A 23379-nucleotide genomic window follows, 5' to 3' on the forward strand; every position below is an offset into this window, starting at 1 on the left:
TAATGAGTCTATAACGCAAAATGAGGACCAAAAGCAGTACCTTTTACAGATTGTTGCAGCTCATCGCAAGAAGTTACCAACGGCAAGCAAAGCTGCTATGATGAAGGGATACAAATAAAGAATGTGTATTGGTGTTCTAGAGTTATTTAGTTTGCAATTTGTAAAACTTATAATTGTATTTTGCTGAATAAAGACAATGTGTTTATAATGTGTTTATCTAGCCCCGAAAAATCCTTATTACGTACTAAATGGAAAAAAAGAGGACATTGGATTGACCTCTAAATATGCTTTAAATGATCCAATTTTTTTCTGGGATGCATTTTGTACCTAATGGACAAAAATAAACGTTGTGGAGAAAACGTATACAAATATGTGATATTTTGGACCACCCTAATATATATATATATATATATATACTTCATTTTTAGTCCATATAACACGCGGACTTTGAACATATAATCAACGACCTCACCAGCAAGGAATCGAACCCTCGACCTACTGGGTGTGATTAGGGAACGCTTACCGGCTAGGCCACAAGGACACTAAAAGCAGTTCTAGACTCTGTTATATTTCACACAAAGCCTGTTATATGGACTAAAAATGAAGTATATATATGTACCTCGCGTTTCATACCAGCTGGATTCGGTAAAATGCTACTGACACCACATAAGAGGCACGGGCAATTTCCCATTGAGGTTCACGGCGCCATCAGCTCAATGAACAGGCTTTGTGTGAAATATAACAGAGTCTAGAACTGCTTTTAGTGTCCTTGTGGCCTAGCCGGTAAGCGTTCCCTAGTCACACCCAGTAGGTCGAGGGTTCGATTCCTTGCTGGTGAGCTCGTTGATTATATATATATATATATATATATATATATATATATATACTGTGTGTATATATATATATATATATATATATATATATACAGTATATATATATATATATATATACATATATATATATATAATATTATATATATATACAGTATATATATATATATATATATATATATATATATATATATATATATATATATATATATATATATATTATATATATATATATATATATATATATATATATATATATATATATATATATATATATATATATATATATATATATATATATATATATATATATATAGTAAATATATATACATATATATATATATATACATATATATATATATATATATATATATATATATATATATATATATATATATATATATATCATTTTTACCAGATCTGTTTGCCAAAGCCTTACTTTTGCAATTCTACATAGGATCCTCTAACTAATAATTATTTTGGGATTTTATAAAACAAGATAATTATCCGAACATCGCTAGGTCAGTGGTGCTGCTTTTGTAAAGTATTACCATTAGAAATATTTTGATCCTTTGTTTCCATACACAAATAATTTGCTCCATTACATATACAAAGGACTGAGAACCATTGTGAAAAACTTACTTCCCGGCTATAAATGTCTCTAATATTATAGGAAATGCATTGTGATTTGCGAAATTAACGTTGTTTACATGGAACCTGATATATGTGCGTACATACAACTTATAACGACTGTGAAGGAGTACTATTCTACTATTTCAAAGAATATCAAAGTTTTCTCACTTAGCCTACCGGATCGAAGAGGTGTTGTCAAATTTTTGGGGAGTGGACCGGTCACACTATCTCCTCACAATATAGAAGCTACTTGTTCTCTGATGGCACCAAAACTTGCTCCGTTATACTGAGGGTGATAAGCAAGAGAGGTATCTCTAATTGTTCCACACCTAGTAGCTGGTAATCTATGAATATTAAAGAAAACGAAAATTCCTTGTCTTTCTGATTTCTAACATAAGATGGCGTTAAGGACGATTTCTTAGTCACAAAATCTGCTTCTTCCTTGATATCATATCTTCCCCTTCAACGCGCCTTGCTGACTTATAACATAAATAATTGTAAGTTCATAATTCACATAAAATAAACAAATGCGATTTTTTTTATACTGTGTAACTCTATTATGCCGTATCTAATATCACCTTGAAGTTTGGTGAACACGCGATAAAACTAAGCTTCTCCACCCACCTTCCTCCTCCTTTTCATACAATTGTGTAGATTCGAAGTAAACATTTACAACAGGTCTAATTGGGATGTGATATGTATGGAGATTAAAAACTTAGTTTTTATACTTTATTAGTTGAAGATAAGAGCAAGTGACTGCAGTGCTTCTGTCGCTTCCCATACAATCCCTCTTTATCCTTCTCTTGAGATTTACATAATGTTCACCCGCGTAAAATATGGTAGTTCAATTATGACTGTACGAACTTCTGTTAAAATATAAGAGACATACTTTATAGAAGAGGAGCCTCCTTGTGAGTGTCTGGTCACAGTGCCTAGTGAACAAGGTTTGAAGGTTGTATTCAAATGAATCAAGGATTGTGAATACAACAAGCTTGGTCACATTCGTGTATATGTGGACTAACTTCACTACCGGGCGAAATCGAAGATGGCCGCCACAAAATAAAAATTATTTTGATATACCGTCCTTGTATGTTAATGTCGATTTATGGGGTAAACAAAAATATATATAACAACAGATCTCAATTATATCTAATATAATTCGTAATTGATCAAAAGTATTCACAGCAGGAACCTTAAATCAGCACTAACTATACGGTATGTATTCACGATGAATTAAGTTTTGCTAAAACATCATAATCGTCAGTGTCAGTTTCTCACGTTTTTTTTTTTGTCTAAAATTTTATTAAAATGTTTGGAGGATGTGGCTGTGTACTATACATGTACCTTTATCAATTGTCCAACCATAATTTAGTGGAGAAGGTGTCAAGCTTGTCGAAGTTGAGAAGTACCTAAGTGTGACAATTGGTTTTTACTCATCTATTTTCATTTCTGTTTATTTTTATTTATTATTCTTAATTTATTTTTTCAACCTATTTTCTTCCTTTCTCTCATATCTATAATCAATTAAAATAATATCTATTTTCTTTTTTACATTATTCTATCATTCGTCTTTATATTATCTTTGCTTCTTTTTTACTTAACAATTAAATAGAGCAGATGAAGAGGTAGGAAGAAATTAAGAGAATAACAGTGGTTGCCATTCTCCTAATTTCTTATGTGAGTCTTTATCTCAGGGGAGCATCATTATTGTTTCCCACAACATATTTCCATTCACGTGTACATGCATCACGCAGGAACTTTTTTAATCTTATCAACTAAAAAACAGTATTTTTGAGCAAAAACAAGAACTTTTCGTGAAAAGAAGTAAAAGTAACCACAAACAGTATTTTTTTTATAGTAAAAACAGGCATTTTCCGCAAAAACTAGTAAAATTGACTAAAAAGTGTTTCTCAGCAAAAAATTTTAATTTTCCGTGAAATGAAGTAAAAGTGATTAAAACAGTGTTTTCAACAATAAATGACCGTTTTCCATGAAAAGAAGACATAAATCTCACCCCAAAAAAGCGTTTATTATAAAAAAAAGAGTGCTTTGGGTGAAATAAGGCAAAACTAACTAAAAAATACAATGTTTTTGAACAAAGACAAGCAATTTCCACGAAAAGAAGAAAAACTGACCAAAAACAGTGTTTTTCTGCCCATATATAGTAGTTCCCTTGAAAGAGAAGTATAAGTTAATAAAAACTGTTTTTGAGTACAAAGTATCATTTTTCTTTAAAATAAATAAAACTAACCTAACCTAACCTAACGTAACTTAACCTAACCGAACCTATTTTTAGCAAAAAACAACCGTTTTCAGTGATAAGCCACAAAACTGAAATAAAATGTTTTAAAAAAAATAAATAAAAAAAAAATCCGTGACAAGAAGTAAAACCATCCGTAAGAAATTACTTTTTTCATAGAAAAAACAAGTGGTTTCCCTGAAAAGAAATAAAACTAACTAAAAGCTGTTTTTAAAACGTTTTCAGCAAAAACTGAGTGCTTTTGGTGAAATAAGGTAAAACTAACGAAAAATATATTATTTTTGAGCAAAAATAAGAAATTTCCGTGAAAAGGAGTAAAACTGATAAGAAAAACCAGTGTTTTCTGCAAAAAATGAGTAGTTTTCATGATAAAGAAGAAAAAGTAAATAAAACAGTTGTTACTATCAATCAGGCGATTGTGCGATAATGAGACCCGTCACTTTGAACGCGATTGTTTTTTTTCGATTAAAACCTGCAGAGTACAAAATTTCATTTGGGTTGATTAAATCACTCGTAAATTTCACAGGAAAGCGCTGGATACATTATTAACAACTACATAGGAAATCCATTAGTGTAGAGTGGGGTGTTAAGCAAATCATATAACATAATATGATAATAATGTTCAACAAACGGACTTACGTGTTACGGGTCTAAGGTGGAACTTGTTCCATGTGCGGCTTGAGAGTGTTTTCAGAACCACATAGTGGAGAGAGGTAGCCAGCCACAGGGAACGATCTGTTTCTCATTTAACACCTGAGCAAAGTTCGTTGTAGACGTGAAAAGCAGTAAAACTATCTGATTTTTTTTTAAACAAGTGCTTTCCGTGAATATAATTAAAACTGACTAAAAATAGCGTTTTTCAAGAAAAACGAGTGCTTCTGCCAAAAGAAGTAACACTTAATAATAAAATGTGTTTCTGTGAAATGATGAAAAACAGACTAAAAAGCCAATGTTGAGTAAAAAATTAGTACTTTCCGTCAAAAAGAACTAAAATTAACAGGCTTTTTTGAGCCAAAAAAAATGCATTTTCGTGAGATGTAAATTTTTTTTATTTTTTCAGCCAAAAATATGTATTTTGGCTGAAAAAGGTAAAAGTGAGTAAAACAAAAGGTTTTGAGCATTCCGTAAATTAAGTAAAACTAATTAAAAAACAATTTCTGAGCAAAAACAAGTATTTTTCGTTTAAAGAAGTAAAACTAACTAAAAATAATCAAGTGCTTTTGAGCAAAAACAAGAGTTTCCGTCAAAAGAAATAAAAGTGTTTTCCACGGGTTATGCATAGCATAATGCACAGTAATGATTTGCATTATGCATAGCGAAATATTTTACTTATGTATTTAACAATCATTTCCCTACACTAGTTTGGAAAATGCTTGTTACCCTCCTCTTCAGTGTGGTGGTGACGTTGGTGTCGGGATAAGTACGTTATTTATTTTATTTATTTTTTTTTTTTAGGGGGAATAGCCCACCCGGGCACAGGTCATCGACCCAAAAAGGGGCCTAGAGGGGGGAGGGGGGGGGGAGGAGTAAAATAAATTAAAAATAGAAAAGAAAAGGGGTTATGTTAATGTAGTGATGGGTTGTCAGACCACAGCTTACATCGCAAGGAAAGTCAGACTTGACCCGACATTAGGGGGGTCAAGTGTAAGGGTATCCCCCGCGGGTGCTCAAGGATGTTACAAATCAACTAGCTCCCCTTCCAATGTCACACGGCCAACAAACATGTAAGAAGGCACCAGCCGACTCTCTCCCAATATACACAATATCCTACACCGCAGAGGAGGGCCAGTCTTGACCCGACATTAGGGGGGTCAAGTGTAGGGTAACTCTCACGGCTGACCAAAGGTTATAAATCAGCCAGGCTCCCCTCCCATGTCACACATGTAAGGGGGCACCGGCCGGCTCTCTCCCAATATACACACGGCCCCACCTGATGACTTCTCCAGAAGATACAACTTATAGTCTCTGAAAAGGTCCAGACCTGACCCTACATTAGCGAGGGCAAATGTAAGGAGACCCTTCGCCGCCGCCCCCCCGACCAGCTCAACCTGACGGCTCGCCTCCCAATATATAGGACTTCCTAGTCCTCCCTCAGCGAGAGTCAGACAGAGAGACACACAGGGATCGGAGGAGGAGGTCCACCACAGCCGAGTCCCACTCACGGGAGGAGAGTCATGCAGGACTTCCCTCCCCGACTTCCCTCCGGTGTCCCAGCTAAGCAGTCGCCCTCCCGACACCAGTGTCCCAGCTAAGCAGTCGCCCTCCCGACACCAGTGTTCCAGCTAAGCAGTCTCCCTGCTAGGCCTTCCCCAGGTCACGTGAGTTTTTGTCAGAGCTTTCCATGGGATGAGTTACCTACGTGGGAAGTGTATTCAATTCATGTTCGTGTCCGAGAATCAGAGTGTCTAGTAACGTAATATGATGTCCTAGTAACGTAAATCTAGTGTCCTAGTAACTTCAATAGAAGGTGTTATTAATGTGTCCATGTCATTGTCGTAATTAATAAAGAGTTGTAACGAAGCGGTGTTTGAGAAGTCGCCCTTAAGACGTAATAGATGTGTATTGACGTATAAGATACAATAAGTGTAAATAACTATCACGGCCACGCTACCAAAATCTTCCTCTCTTTTATACTCTTATACTATCAATATTCTACCTATATGTAATCTTCTTCTTGTGAGATTTGTCTCAATACAATGGTGGCAGCGAACTTAACGTAAACTCACGCCTTCCCTCGGTTAGCCATAACACCTGGCTCGTCTCATCCTTCATTTGATTCCGTCTAAGTATTGTCTACAATTGTGTAATAAGTAATTCCTGTGTCGTAGCGTCGTAGCGTGAAAAGCGTCCTAGTGTGTCACCATTACAGCTCAAGTAAATGTCTCTCGTCGTGGTACGCGCGAATTTTTTCTAGAAATATGTTCAGTGCTTAACGTGATTTCTCAGTGTCCCCCGCGATCTGTGACATTCTCAGTAGCCCAAGAGCAGTTTGAGTGTTGGTCAGTGTTAAACGTAGAAATTGTCTCAGTTATGAAAGCGGTGTCTGTACTAACTGTTATAACTTAACATGTCTTTTAACCTACATCCTCCTCCCTGTCCTAATCCTCACCTCACCCTCCTTACCCTTCCTCCCATCCCTGCCCCGCCCCGCCGTTCCGTGCCCCGCCCCGCCGTCCCGTGCCCCGCCCCGCCCCGCCGTTCCGTGCCCCGCAAAGCCCCGGCCTGGCCCGATCAACCACGCCCCGGCTCCCCCCCCACCTCACCCGCCACGCCTGGCCCCACCCCGCCCCGCGCCAGCCTGGCCAGCCGCGTAAGACCTCACTAATCCCCCGTCTTTTGTCCCGTAAGCTATATGTTGATGATGATGGTTAATATAAAGTAATATTGCGATAATTACAGAGCTTCACTCAGTGTGTTTTTATGCTAGTATGATTTGTAATGTACTCTTTGACGCGTAGTGATAAATAATATTCAATGTAGTGAGCAGAGCTTCACTCCCCGACCCAGCCTAATGAGAATATTGTCGTGACGGAAACTATAGTTGCCAAACATTGACGTAACGTATAAAGTAAATATTTGTTTTTCTTTACGGATACACTTCCAACTAATCCATCATCCCTTTCGGATTGTTTCTGTCAAATGTCACACACAGTACCGCCCCATGGCTAGCCGGAATCCGACCACAGCACATATAAGAAGAGAAGAAGCAGCGTGAGGAATGCAGCGTGATGAATGCAGCACCACACCCGCCACGCACCACCCCACTTCTTTCAAGTCCTACCTGGTCTAGGATTAAGAAGATTTTATATTTTTCTACTGTAGGAATTTAAGGAGTGTGGAATGCAGAGCCACACAACGAACCCTGGTGAGCCCAGCCAGGGAGGGATTCACCACTGTGGAAGGTGTAAGACAGGACGGTCTTTGGTCTCGCCGACACTCACGTACGGAGGGCGAGGCCTGGTCCGCGGAACCTGCCTTACAGTCATCTAAGGAGACGACAGCCCAAGCAGTGGACCGGCTTTCATCCCGGCCGGAGGGGGCCGACGGCAGATGAACAGAAAATCGTCTGGAATATGTTGAAAATGATGATGTTGCAGAGAAGAAATACAGATGGAGCAGAAAAATTCATCTGGAATATGACGGAAAACAAAGATGTATAAAGAAACGCAGACGAACAGAAAAATCGTCTGGAATATGAAAATGAAGATGTATAAAGAAATGCAGATGAACAGAAAAATTCATCTGGAATATTATAGAAACCAGGAGGAAGTGAGAAGAAGTCAGATGTGGTGACACGACCTACAAAGTGCGGTATTGAAGAAAGAAAAACGTGCTATGTGAAGACAAGAGACGCTATGCTGACATCAGAAGAAAGTCAACGATGACAAGGTGGATCATCAGAAGGACCAACCGACTACCGTTGTTGTGCTGCCGGCATTCCTTATTTTCAGATACCAGCTGGATGGAGGACTTGAGCCATGCTGAACCCAACAAATGTACTGATGTTGTTGATATTGCTGATGTGTAATAAAAAGATATAACACCCTAACATGTGAAGCAGGAGCATTTTGTATTTTGTATTTGATTCTCTGATTTTTGTTAACATGTACTACAAAGAATGTTTTTTTAAAAAAGATTAGTCACTTTTTCTATGAGTTCATTTGATCAATGTTTTGTATTACCAAATGCAATGTTGTAGCCATTTACTGACTGAGATGAATTATTATTTTGACGCGGCCTGGTTAGGCAATGTAACACCTGTTTTTGTTTGTAGAATGTGATTTGCAAGTTTGCCTCGGACACTATGCTAGATATGAAGGATCTTTAGATCACTCTATGTTCACTTACTGTGTATGTATTTTATTTTTTTCTCCTGTCATAGAAGCTTTAATCTTGGCGGGAGGTATAGTAAGCTTTGTCAGATCAAACTATGCCAGTAGAAAAACATACATCTCTAGGGTTATAATTTGTAAAATGTAAGGATGCATTATCGCCTCAGGGACTATATTAGATACTGCACATGATGTTACTGTCTACTTTAAATGTGTCATCAGTTCTCTGAGCATGAAAGCTTTGGTCTTGGCGGGAGGTGTAGTGATGGGTTGTCAGACCACAGCTTACATCTCAGAAACAGTCCAGACTTGACCCGACATTAGGGGGGTCAAGTGTAAGGGTATCCCTCGCGGCTGCTCAAGGGTGTTACAAATCAACTAGCTCCCCTTCCCATGTCACACGGCCCCAACAAACATGTAAGAAGGCACCGGCCGACTCTCTCCCAATATACACAATAACCTACACCGCAGAAGAGTCTCCAGACCTGACCTCACATTAGCCAGGTCAAATGTAACCCTCGAGCCCTCCAATATCACACGGCCCCATCTGAAGATTTCTCCAGAATATACAACTTATAGTCTCTGAAAAAGTCCAGACCTGACCCTACATTAGCGAGGGCAAATGTAAGGAGACCCTTCGCCGCCGCCCCCCCGACCAGCTCAACCTGACGGCTCGCCTCCCAATATATAGGACGTCCTAGTCCTCCCTCAGGCAGACAGAGTCAGATAGAGAGACACACAGGGATCGGAGGAGGAGGTCCACCACAGCCGAGTCCCGCTCACGGGAGGAGAGTCATGCAGGACTTCCCTCCCCGACTTCCCTCCGGTGTCCCAGCTAAGCAGTCGCCCTCCCGACACCAGTGTCCCAGCTAAGCAGTCGCCCTCCCGACACCAGTGTCCCAGCTAAGCAGTCGCCCTCCCGACACCAGTGTTCCAGCTAAGCAGTCTCCCTGCTAGGCCTTCCCCAGGTCACGTGAGTTTTTGTCAGAGCTTTCCATGGGATGAGTTACCTACGTGGGAAGTGTATTCAATTCATGTTCGTGTCCGAGAATCAGAGTGTCTAGTAACGTAATATGATGTCCTAGTAACGTAAATCTAGTGTCCTAGTAACTTCAATAGAAGGTGTTATTAATGTGTCCATGTCATTGTCGTAATTAATAAAGAGTTGTAACGAAGCGGTGTTTGAGAAGTCGCCCTTAAGACGTAATAGATGTGTATTGACGTATAAGATACGATAAGTGTAAATAACTATCACGGCCACGCTACCAAAAAGTTCCTCTCTCTTTTACTCTCTTACTAAATATTCTTCCTATATATATATATATATATAAATATTCTTCTTGCAAGATCTGTCTTGTTATATTAATCTACACCACGAAGATGCTTGAAAACCAGCTTTTTAAAGTGAGACAGATTGTATGAGTATGGAAACACAGAAGAAGGCAGAGCATTTCGCAGTTTGGCTGTGTGAGGAAAGAAGGATGTACTATGACGGGTTATTCTAGTGTCACCGACATCCACAGAGAAACGGTGGGCACCGCGGGCAAGACTTATCTTACGAGCCCACGGTCTTGCCGGCGGTACACAGGATACCAAATCCACCGAACATTGCCCGTAAAAGTTCCTATAAAAGAGAGAGAGTGAGGCAACATTACGGCGAAGATAAAAGGAAGAGTTAATAAGACAAAATGTCTTTGATTCTACCCAATCTAACAGTTGGACAGAAGAAGAGCCACCCCAGATATGAGAGCAGTACTCCAAGTTAGGACAAATGAATCCCATATATACTTGAAGCAACTGCTGAGGAGTGAAGTAACTACGGCATCTATACGGCATATCCAGCTTTCGGGAGGTAGCTTTAGCAATTTTGAGTATGTGTGACTTTCATGACATATTAGAGGAAATGATGAGGCCAAGCATATCTATCTTAGAATTTGGCAGAATGATAGCACAATGGAATGTGATTGGTGGGAAATCATCTAATTTGGAAAGTGTAATTGTTAAATACTGAGTTTTATTACTATTGAATTTAACCAAATTTTTACCTCCCCATTCGAAGATATTGCACAGATCCGCATTTATAGACGTAATGATAACAGCACTAGAAACAGATCTATATGAGAGTTACGGGGAAGGGGAAAATGTGAAGAGTAAAGAGTAGAATCATCAGCGAAATAATGGATAGAATTACTTGTAGTGTGAAGTAAACCAGTGGAAAAAAAGAAGGAAGAGAGTAGGTGAAAGAAAGGAACTCTGTGTGACACCACTATTGGTAGAAAAAGAGCGAGAGATCGATCCCTTTACAACAACTGCCATGGATCGTTTCTCAAGGAAGCTAGAGATTAGAAAACAAAGTGGGGGAGAGAAACCATAAAAGGGAAGTTTAGAAAGCAAAGACTTGTGCCATACCCTGTCAAATGCTTTAGAGATGTCGAGGGCCACGACGAAAGTTTCCCCATAATCCCTAAGAGAGGGTGACCAAAGATGGGTGCAGTAGGAGAGTAGCTCACCAGCAAATCTCGCATGGCGAAAGACATACTGGTAATCTGACAAAAGAGAATGGCGTTCAAGGTGACGGAGAAAATGAGAGTTTAAGATAGTTTCGAAAATCTTAGAGAAGGATGAAGTTAGGACAATGGGACGATAGTTAGAGGGACTGGATTGGTCACTGTCGTGATCCCTATATCCTTTATACCTGGGGAGTGAAACCTACCCCAAGTTATCATCAAATAAAGGAACAAACAGGGAACACGGCAATAATTATCCCCACAAAAACCGTCTCAACTGAATGTACTTGAATAAATAAGAATAAGTTGGAGTAAGTGAGTCACAAATGGGAAGATAATTAAATAATTCAATTGATGTTCTTAAAGGAGTACTGTCTAGCAACCATGGAATTTAGGGGAATAAGTGATTGTATATTAAAATAAGAGTGATGCCGGAAGGGTGAAAATATACCGTTAAGGAGTTAAATCAAATGAATACTACTTAACATTAACTATATTAAACACAGACATTACAATATATACACAGCAATCACAACCAACTGGTTATTTCCTACCAATATAGGATATTCCTTAACACCAGGATCCCTTCCTAGGCCTAAGTTAACGTGCCACTAATTACCAGATACCACTAGGGTATTGTAGATGACTGAACAAGGCACGTCTGTACTGGGTCGGTGTGGACACGTCCTGCCTATAGCCTATACCACGGTTAACTAGAGAGAGAGTCTGGCCACCCAGCATATGAGTGAGGAGAGTCTTAGCTCACGTAACTCAGGACAGTTGCCAAATAGTCTTATAACTAATTAATACTTCTCTTGGTTTGACTTAACAGAGTAACACAAATGATGCATATTAATGACATACATAGACATACAATTAACCTAAGTAACTAAGAACAACAATGAGATAATAGTAAAAATACCAAGTTATTAATAGCTTGTGTGGAGTGGAGGCGTAAACAGATACCACACGACATGTGTGTTACAGGCACGTGACATCACCCTTATTCGGGATGGGCTGAACCGAGGCATGCTTCCAAGAAGAAGGAAAAGTTTGGGTTTTAAGGCAAAGGCGAAAGAGTCGAGCAAGCACAGGGGCCAATATTTCAGCACACTCCCTCAAAACAGGAAGGGGTATTCTGTCAGGTCCATGCGCCTTACTCACATCCAACCTGGATAACACTTCAGCAACCCTACAAGTGGAAATTATAGGAAAGTGCATAGGTTCAGTAGAAGGAGCAGGCGTAGGACTGATAGATTCTAAGGTGGAGTTAGAGGAGAATAAGGTGCCAAAGTGATTGGTTTTATCAGGGGGAGAGTTGGCTATAGAGTTACCAGGTGCAGAAGTTATTACAGCTGTTTTTTGTTTAGGACCAGAAGGATTTGCTAGATGAAGAATTAGTCAGAACAGCTGTCTCTCTTTTTATAAAATTCCGCTTGGCCCTACGAAGAATAGCCTTACAACGATTCCTAGAAGTAATGAAAGAGGGATGGGTAATTAATAGGAGGAAATAGTTTCATAGCTTGATATGCCTCATCTCTCTCCCTGCATGCAAGAGAATAGGAGCGATCAAACCATGATTGTAAAGTGAAAGTTTTGGTAGAAGATGGGATAAATGCACTCACACCACCCTATATAACCCGAGCAATACTGTCAGCACATACCGAGGAGTCCCGAGTGGAAAAGCAACATTCATCCCAGGGAAAGTCGGAAAAGAATTCTTGCAAGGATTGCCAGCTTGCTCTCCGATAGTGCCATAGTTAACGTTTAGAGGGGAGTGGTGGGAGGTGGTCGTTTCCAGATTAATTTATTAAAAATAAGATTGTGATCAGAAGAAAATAAGGGGGCATAAATTGAGTATGAATAGTGTGAGGGGTTAGAGGTAAAGCAAACATCAGGAATGTTAGTAAGTTGATCGTGTCGATCAGGAACACGTGTAGGGTGTTTAATTATTTGTTCCAGATTATTAAGTAAGGAAAAAGAGAGTGCCTCAGCTCCACCTGGGTCATCCCTTGCAGAGCCAAGCCACTCTCTGTGATGTACATTGAAATCCCCTAGGTAGAGGATCTCGGTGTTGGGGTGTGTGGACAGCAACGACTCATGGCAAGAAGTGAGATAGTTAAAGAGTTCCAAATGGTTGGTGGAGTTGAAAGAACAGTATAGGAAACGAAGGGAAATAGTCAGATGACATCAGGAAGGGAAGATTTAAGATCCGTGAGTCGACCTATACAGTAGGTGTACATGTGTTGCAGTAGGCGCATACAACTCTCTTAGAATGGAAAGAGGTATAAAGGTTGTATTTGAACACTTGAAAAGGTTTGGGTGAAGCTGCTTTGGTCAGTTTAAGATGAGATAGTAGTAAGAGGTCGGGGGAAGAGGTTAATAAATGGTGCTCCACAGAAGAAAAATTAGATCTCAGGCCGCGAATGTTGGAAAAATGACGTGTGAAAAAAACGATCCCCCGGCAACCGCGGTGGCGTCAGTTGAGGCCCCAGTAGTTTGATGATGATCAGGCCGGCCCTGAGGTCCACAACCTTCCCGACCAGTGGTACCTGTATGATACTCAGGTGGTCCTTGCACTCGGGGGTAAAGGAAACACTCTGATGTCAAGTCCGTAAGTTCTATTCCTGGTACAAACACAAAAAGGAGTTAAGACAAGGGTAAACAGCGTCCTGTCTTGGAATCTCTCTGGGTATCTCTCTCTGCGCATGCGCGTACAGCACTCATGTGCCCAAAGCATGAACTAACACTTGGTGACAAAAGGGAGTGTGATTATAAAACATATAATACAGAGACCTGAATCAATAATTTGGAAACCTTATCTACAAACCGCAGATGCAGTGCATGCGAATCGTCTTAAAACGGGCCATAAAGATTTATTACCCAAGAATGGTAATGATGTCATAGACACATCTTTTCAGACTAATGGTAATGATGTCATGGACACATCCTTTGAAACAGTACACAAAAAAGTGTATGTTATCGCCGCTGGCTTCAACTACAATGCTGGCGTTGCCTTACCAGAACAAACATCAGCATACGACCACGTGCGCCGACCCCCCCCCCCTTCACCCGACCTGCAGAAACAAGATGCCCTGATTTTGCTGAGTGTATGGTTTGAGAGGGTAGCATGGCCGCCTGGCCTCCATGATTCAGATCGCCCTCTCGAGTGATGCTGTGAGGACCAGCTGTCTGTGGTGAACACGACTCCCAATCCTGGCTGAGTTTTTGTGCTGGAGCAATTTACACTGTACTATTAGGGTGTGTCATAGGAGGGAAGATCAGCTAAAACTAATGGCCCATCACCTTTTTGGTAGATTTTAGTCTATATAAACAGAAAAAAATTTCAGTTTCAATATTTTGCAACCTTTTGCTAGGTAAATTTTAGCGTGAAATTTATCGAAAATCTAACGTACAGCTGCATTAGTGCATTACAATTAAATAGTGAACATTGCTTTCTGACTTCATTCTTTAACAACCCAACTAACAATATTTTTTTCTGTTTCAGATTCTGATGCATTTATAAGTTGATAATATTTGCGATGGCTGCTTGTGTCAGGACGAGGAACCAAAAATCCAGCCATCTCAGTCACTATCTTGGGTCTGGGAGAGAGCTCCTGAAGTAGGAGTTGCCTACATTGAGAGATGCTTTGAGATACGGTGTTTTAATCAGGCAAATCAGTGAAAAGAACCAAAGAACTTACACAAACAAAGACATTGCCAGTGATATGACCAAAGCTGTCTTGGCACAGTACACTCTGGCTAACGCTCAGTTCAAGCCTCCAGTCATAACAAGTCAGAAGAAGATTAGTGAGAGACTGCTAGCCAGTTGGGAAAAGGCAAGAGATATCTCTCTTGGGAGAGGAAAACTTGCAGTTAAGGACAGCTTTGCCAAGCAACTGGACCAGTTATTTGACATAATTACTTGCAAGTGCCCAATTGTTCTCTGTCCTGAGTTTGGATGCGATCGTGACTGTAAATCCGAGGCCCACATCTCCTGTATTTGCAAGTGTGAACTGAAGATTCCTGTGATCGAACTGGCATTTGTCAAAGCACAGAGAGAGAAGACTGGCAGTATAGGGGCTCTCATGATTTCTAGCCAAGATATTCCGGAGTCCAAGAGACAGAAGAGGAGAAGAGTTGCCGAGGAAAAGAGACTTGAGAAGGCCCAGGGTGAGGTAAAAAAGGCCGATGATTGGAGTCAAGCTGATTCAGAGTTTAATGACTTCCCCATGGCTGATCCGAGTGCTGACCAGGAGAATGGTGACTTTGTCCCTAACCCAGAAAATAATGATCCCAAACCTTCCAGGCATAAGATTCGAAATAGGAAAGATATCGAGCATAGCTCTGGCCAGCATGCTGAATAGGTCAGTCTCACATTCTAGGTGGCTCTCAGGCTCTCAGGTTCTGCAGAATTTGGGTCGTTCATCATAAACTGAAAGGGAACCAGCTTCACAACCTGAGACTTATTGTCCAATTCATCGTGAGTGTCTACTTGCCAAATTGGTTCAACACCAAGGTCAAGTCATCGTTCTCCGAAGGTCCGAGGCATGTTCTCTTCCGGCTTGAGCTCCTGAGGAGTCAGCCAAGGAAGGTTGTTTAGATTGTGGAGCAGACTGTGAGGAGATCTTCCTGGTATGCTCAATTGCTCATCCCGAGGCAGTTCTGCAGACAATGCTCTGCAGTAAGGATGAGGAGGAGAGAAGAGTGGCAGTCAAAAAGATCTTGGATATGAGACTTATGAGAGGATCTGGGCATGACGAATCAGTTGGTGACGATTCCTTCATGGTCAGGAAGACTCCTGAAGTCAATCTAGGTGCCAAGACCCTCACTGATCTCATAGATCTGGATAACATCCAGGCTGGCAGTGAGCCCCCTCTTACCTGCAGCCTCACCAATGTTCAAGTCAGAGCTTTCCTGGACAACCCCATGCATGTCCATGCCTGGCCCTCGCACACCCAGAGTATAGAGCGTTGTGTACAGCAAGTGAGCGAGGCCAGCAGTCACGTACAGCCAGGAGAGGAGGGAAGGCTACATCCGAGCTCAGGTGGTCAGCAGGGAGGTGATGAGTAGAAACAGAAGCAAGAAAGACATGTTCTCTATGGTGTGCAGCAACACCGGGTCGTAGTAGTAAAACCGGTTTTTGTATTTGATGATTTTGTTTTCTAAAGGAATATTAAATTTAATAAATGTGTCAAGATCATTCGTTTCACTATTCTGGATCATTTTCATCCTAATAAATTAACCTGATACATTTACTTTACTTTAAATAAGCTATTTAGTGGTGTTGGTAAAAGGGTGGGAATACTGAATTTTCATAAGATTTCTAGTTAAAATCTACCTAGCAAAAAATGAAAACTTTTCAAATCTGAAGATATCACATGATTCTGCACATAGAACTACATCATTAATACCATGGGCCGATTTTTCAAACTCAAAAAAAAAAAATTCGCCTCCGTATGACACACCCTACTGTACTATCGTCCCTTGGAACACCATACTGGTTCGCATTGACCCGCACTTGTAAGTACAGCCAAAATGATGACATACCCCTCAGTACTGAATACTGTGGACTAATTATGCCTAATCGTTTCTGCCTTATCTGGAGAAATTAGACAATGTGGAATGAAGTGTAGCTAAGATTAATACAGTTATGAACTTTGTATCATATCACTATGCTAAATAATCAATTGTAATTAAGATGAAATCGTCTGAGACTAACTAATTATGTATCAGATACATCACCATGTAATACTAATGAACGCCTTGTTCTCTGCAGGTTTTGACCACATCAATAAATATTGAATGCGTCAAAAGACGGGTTTCAATCATTCCCTTCGACTTGCCCGTCACCTGAACGTCCTTAACTAAGGTGTTTACAGTGTACCTAATGATTATCGTTTGAAACTTCGTTCTGCAAACAAATACATACATTGAAACTTGTTTTTAAACAAAATCGTGTTTTAACTCAATCTTTTTATGCAATTAGTGCCTTGGAATCAAAAGTCAATGCGATTGTATCTGAGTCTAACCATTTATCTAGGGTTGTTTATAACTTAATGAATTCAGTCCCCACGTTGGAGTGGCTCCTATATTTTTCTGAGTATTTGCATGCTGCGGAAACCTTCCCTTCGTGTTTTAATGACACACTGTATACTCTGGATAGAGGAAAGGAACTTCTGCATGATCCTAGGGTATTATCACGGTGTAAATCGTCATATTTACATTTACACGGATGTCCAGCCTATGTATTCGCTTTTATTCCTGCTGCAGAAGAGATTTGTGAATTGGCGATCATACAAACTAACGTACACACAGCGCTAACACAATGTTGTTGTTGGCCAATTTCTAGGAAAACTGTGTTTCATGCACATCTGCATAATGTGCCATTTTGTTTTCTTTCCTAATGAAATTAACCTCATTTTGAAGTATCAAGATGGTGGTAAATAGTTAGCTGTGAAAGGTTATTATAAGGCTCTGGATTACTGTGAAATAACTTGCAGTTCGTTGAAGACCTTGCCTTCTCATCAGCATTTTGCATTGAATTTATATCTTACTTCAGATTTAATTCCATTGCTTCAAGTCCTTATTTAACTATTTGTAAACTCATATTGTCTCAGAAAAGTTTAAAGTTCTTTCTTACTTGAAAGAGTCACAGTTTGCTAATTCAGATCATTTGCCATTTTACTTTTCACGGGGATTTGCAATGCCAAGTTTAACCATTCCCACTATTGTGTTAATTCTGGCAGTAATATTTTTGTTTTGTTATTAAAAGTCAATATCTTCCATATTGAACATAGTACATAATATACTATCCCGTAAGATACTTAAGTCTAGGACTCCAGTAGTTAGTGAATCTATTGTTCCAGAGTCCCCACCTTAGTGTCTACACATATGTTTTAACATGGTTTATGTACAGGTTTATGCATAGGATGTATTCTATGGGACTAGTTAATTCCTCGTGGAAGCTTAGTAGGTGGTGACGGAGTGATGTTGTAAGGGCGGAAATGATCCTCCGGCTGGTTACCGCTGCTAACTTGCTCGTTTGCTGGTGCAGACGACATTTGGGGTGGTTGGACGGAGGTGAGAACGGCAGCGACTATCTGCGCCACGGGCAGATTCAACCCAGCCGCCATACCGTCAGTATCTAGCTACCCTGCTCTCCGTCAAATTCTGGCTGTGATCTCACCATAGGTCCTGGACTCGTGGGCTGTGTTCCCAGACCTTAACCTTTCAACTGCCAACTCTCTGGTCATCTACCACTACCGCATACCCTGACCGTCAGTTCCTCACATTCCGTCTGTACCCCGGTGTTCTGCCTTTTCAAGACGTCGCTGAGTGTGGAGTGAATGGACGCTTCTCTACCCTGAGTGTGCATCACCGTGTTCCAGAACCTTCCCCCAGGGCCACTGCCGTAGGAAATATTTGTTCATGGTTTGATTCTATTATTGTTTGATTCCATTAATTGCTGACTCCCCTTTATTGTTCGATTCTATCAATTATTGACTCCATTTAATTGTTTGAATCCATTAATTGCGGACTCCCATTATTTGTTTGATTCCTTTAATTGTTTGCTTCCTTTAATTATTTGACTCCATTAACTGTTGACTGCCTTATTTGTTTGACTCCCGTAATTATTTGATGTTTGTTGAGTGGTGTCAGAGTTTTGTGTTATATTTTTATAGTAAAGAGATGTCAATCTCAAACGGTTGTTTGTTATTCCTCAGAAAACCATGGTCCTTGACTTTCCTTTATTAAGATCCTGATTAGCCTGGTAAGGGATTTCTATCCCTAAGTCCTAGGCCTTTACAGATGTATTAGCCCTTAGTTTTTATATAAATGTCAGGACGTATTTTAGAAGAGCTGTTAGTATAGCCTCCGTCCTCATTTTAACACTCATAGCTACAGTGATTAAGTTACGGTGATATACACTTGGAACAGTGTATAATATATTTTCTAAATTTTATACAGAAAGGACAGTTGGGTCTTGCTATTAAAACCCTATATACTTTTACATGTTCCAACCCCATTAACTAATCAAGAATCCATGGTTAAAGGGCCAGTTCATGAGTGTTTTGCGTGAAAGAAGTAAAACTCACTAAAATCGTATTTTTTAGCAGAAAACGCTTAAAAGTGTAAAAACAAAACCAAAACACTGTAGGTAAAACTACAGTAAATGGAGTGTTTTACGGAGAAAGTAGTAAAACTAACTAAAAACATTGGTTTTCAGCAGAAAACAAACGGTTTCCATGAAAAAAGTAAAATTAACTAAAAACGCTTTTATTAGCATGTAACAATGTCATGAGTTGCCTGCCACTTGGGAGTTTCTGCCAATTTTAAGCCAATAGTATGAAGGCCATAGGCCTCTCTTCGTTCAATGAGAATGCCTATGAAGCGTGACATCATGAAAGTTTTGGCGTCCCTTGTGACTCATTCGGTCTGTTGGAATTCTGTGTAGGGAGATGTGGGACGTCTGTGGTGGCGACATGGCAAGTATTTTGGTGTATTCTATTTGGTAAATCCTTAAGGTCCCATTTGTTGTGAGATACGTAGTCCCCGTTTAACTAGCTAGGAAAATAGGTTTATTATTCTGAAGTGTAGCTGTTAAACCCTAATTCAATAAATACAGTAACCGTTAATAAGAGTCCTAATTCATCCCTCCCTTATTATGAAAGAGTGATGTGTTATAAATGTCTTGGTATTATGCAGTAATACGGTGAGTCTTGTATACAATAACTATCCTTTATTTCCCCCTCTGTGAAGTATTGATATCTTAGTCCCCATAACCAGTCCCTGAGTCTCCCCTTGGTGTAGGCCTTTCTAGCCTAACCACAAACCGTTAGTCCTGTACCCCCTCTCCCCTCACACCCTCCTCAAACGTAAACAATTACCGCTCACCACCTCCCTCACTCCCTGCACCTCTCACGAGTATAAGTAAAAGAAAGAGTAAGAGAAAGAAGAATAAATATATAAATAAATAAGTAAATAAACATAAAGAATTAAAAAGACAATAAAAGAGTAAGTTGATACATAAAATATGTTACATTCAATATTGGGACATAAATGATATTGTTGCAAGGAAAAAACCGAGTGTTTTCCGTGAAATGAAGCAAAACTATCTAAAAATAGGTATTTTTGAGCAGAAAAATATATTTTTCCATGAAAAGAAGTAAAAGTAATAAAAGGGTTGTGTTTTTTAGAAGAAAACACGCGTTTTCCGTGAAATGAAGTAAATCTGCCTAATAACACTGTTTTTCAGTAAAAACTGAGTTATTTCCGTGAAAACACGTAAAACTAACTAAAATACCCTGTATATAGGTTTTCAAGAAAAAGTGAGTGTTTTCCGAAAAAATTAGTAAAATTAAGTAAAAACAGTGTTTTTGAGCAAAAAATTGGCGTTTTCCATGAAAAGAAGTAAAACTAAAAGAAATATTGGGCTTAGGAGCAGAAAATAAGCTTTTACCGTCAAAAGAAATAAATCTGTTTAAATAAACACTGTTTTTCAGCAAAAACTGAGTGTTTTCCGTGAAAATAAGTAAAACTAACAAAAAACAGTGAAATTAACTAAATAAACAAGTTTTATCAGCAGAAAACAAACTTTGACAACAACAAAAATCATTGTTTTCCTTGAAAATAAGTAAAACTAACTAAAATACACTTTTTTCAGCAAAAACTGAGTGTTATCCGTGAAAAAAGTATAATTAACTAAAAAATAGTGTTTGAGCAGAAAACAAGCTGTTTCCGTGAAAAGAAGTAAAACTAACTAAAAAAAATCGTGTTTTTGAGCAGAAAAGACGTGAAAAGAAGTCAAACTGTCTAAAAAAAAGAAACAGTTTGTCTGCAAAAAACTTAGTGTTTTCCAGTAAAGAATTAAAACTAACTAAAAACTGTTTTTGAGCAGAAACGAAGTAGAACTAACTAAAAGAAATAGTGTTAAGCCGCACTTGTTATTATTATTGTTATTATTATTACATTTTCGCCCCCCCAGGCCCGATGTGGGTTAGAGACCTGTGCCCGTAAAAAAAAAAAATGGTTTTCTACATAGTGTATAAACTATAAAACACATTATAACACAATAATTGATTGCACTATACACACAATACTTAATAATAGAGCAGCATTAAATTTATAATACTTAACTAAACCGTATTCGATAAGGTGTCCACCACTGACTGATCCAGACGTCCTGTCAACACCAATGCCCAACTGTGACTCCCCGAAACACACCAGTGAACCGGTGAACTCCAAGCCTAAACAGCACTAATATACAACAATTATTACATAAAGGTGTAAAAATAGTTAAACACACAAACATTTTAGGACATAATTTTAGAAATTAAGTATTAGTTTTGCTAACAAATAATTATATCAAATATTTTACATACACTTTAGCATATTGGAAACATCAAGAAAATTATGACCAAGTCCCAGTTTGCTAATCTGTCTTTCTGCCACAATTACACACAATTGCAGGGTCTCAATTGTCTCTCTTGCTATTGACAACACAACATACAGTATATAACCATACTCACACTTGATCTGTTCTATTTTTTTCTATTTTATTCTCTTATGATGTCAGTTGAAAGTAATATTAAAGCGGGTCCTTCTCGGATGGTATATATATATATATATATATATATATTATATATATATATATATATATATATATATATATATATTTATATATATATATGTATATATACCAGAAGCATTCAACATGAATTTGAGTAATGGCATGTGTAGATATATGAGACAGATATGCCTGTAATATGTAACTCTGTACTATTTACCATTATTGATTCAGGTCTCTGTATTATATGTTTTATAATCACCTCCCTTTGTCACCAAGTGTTAGTTCATGCTTTGGGCACATGCGTGCTGTACGCTCATGCGCAGAGAGAGATACCCAGGAGATTCCAAGACAGGATGCTGTTTACCCTTGTCTTAACTCCTTTGTGTTTGTACCAGGAATAGAACTTACGGACTTGACATCAGAGTGTTTCCTTTTGAGTGCAAGGACCACCTGAGTATCATACATGGCGCAGTGTTTAGCTGGGACATCACGTTATTCAGAATTGGAGTGGACACAGAATCTCTCTGGAGCCGCCATCTTGTCAACTCCTCTTGTCGGGGTGGATCTTGGCGCGTGCCTCAACACATTCCTGGATTTACAGTGCAGTGTTGTGAAGTGCTTTTCAGTGTTGTGTGTGCCCTTTAGTGTCTTTAAAGTGTTTCCCGTGTTCCTGCACTTTTTACAAGGGGAGCCTTTTTAAGAGCTATGGGAGAGCTCAAGTTTTGACATCCATCCCCGTTCATGTCTCGACCAGCACTGAGTGTCTGAGCCAGAGGAGGAGTTGCTGTAACAGCCCCTAGCCAGCCTGCCCCAGTACGCACGAACGAACGCACACACACACACAGACGCTCGCAGATATCTTCCATTTAAAGACGATTGCTCTTCTGCTCACTTATTAATTACAGTAATTGTGAGAGAAATAAACCAGGCCATATGGAAGATCAGGAATTTATTGGGTTTCTTCAGATACCCAACAAGCCCTACTTCAGACGGATGTCGGTGCAGTAGAGTGGACTCCAAGTGGATCGGGAAGTGGATCAAGCGGCCCCACCACCCTTAGCCCCACTACACGTCCGCCCAATCTGCCACAGGTGTCGACTTCCTTCATTTAATTCAGTTTTGGAAGAAAACCGACGACAAGACGACATCAGGAGGCGACAGGAAGACGATGAACGAGGCGTGAAGAGAATCACAGACGTCAACAAGGAAAATGCCAGGTTCAGTGCCATTATCGAGTTGTTGGCACCTGTTAACCTTCAAGCAGCTACTACACCTGCCTCTTCGTCCACAGGTGCACCTGCAGGGTCTCTTCAACTTCTTTGCCCCCACAGAAAGCACTTGCTCAGAGTCCACCGCCACTCAAGCTGATGCCTCGTTCCAGGTATTCCGTGAATGGCGTCGGAGGTGGGACGATTACTCTATGATGGTCGATTTATCAAGGTTGCCTAGGGGAAACAGCTGATCCAGATGAGGATGTGTCTCACCCTAGGAGCATAACGTATCCTGGAGCACACCCTGCAAATTCCCCACGACACAGACAAGAGTGTGAAGGACGTCTTGGATGCTTTACAGAGCATATCAAGGGCCTCCACAACGAAGCTCTCCGTGGGAAGAACTTCTCAGTTGTAAGCAGTTGGGGTGAGTCGTTTGCCGTTTTTACGTACCAAATTTGGTATGGCAATGGGTAATCCACCTCACCTGTGTTAAGCAACCTATATGGAATTCTTTGAAAGAAACTATTAAG

Source organism: Homarus americanus, unplaced genomic scaffold, assembly GCF_018991925.1.
Source record: "Homarus americanus isolate GMGI-L3 unplaced genomic scaffold, GMGI_Hamer_2.0 scaffold15667, whole genome shotgun sequence".
NCBI lineage: Eukaryota > Metazoa > Arthropoda > Malacostraca > Decapoda > Nephropidae > Homarus > Homarus americanus.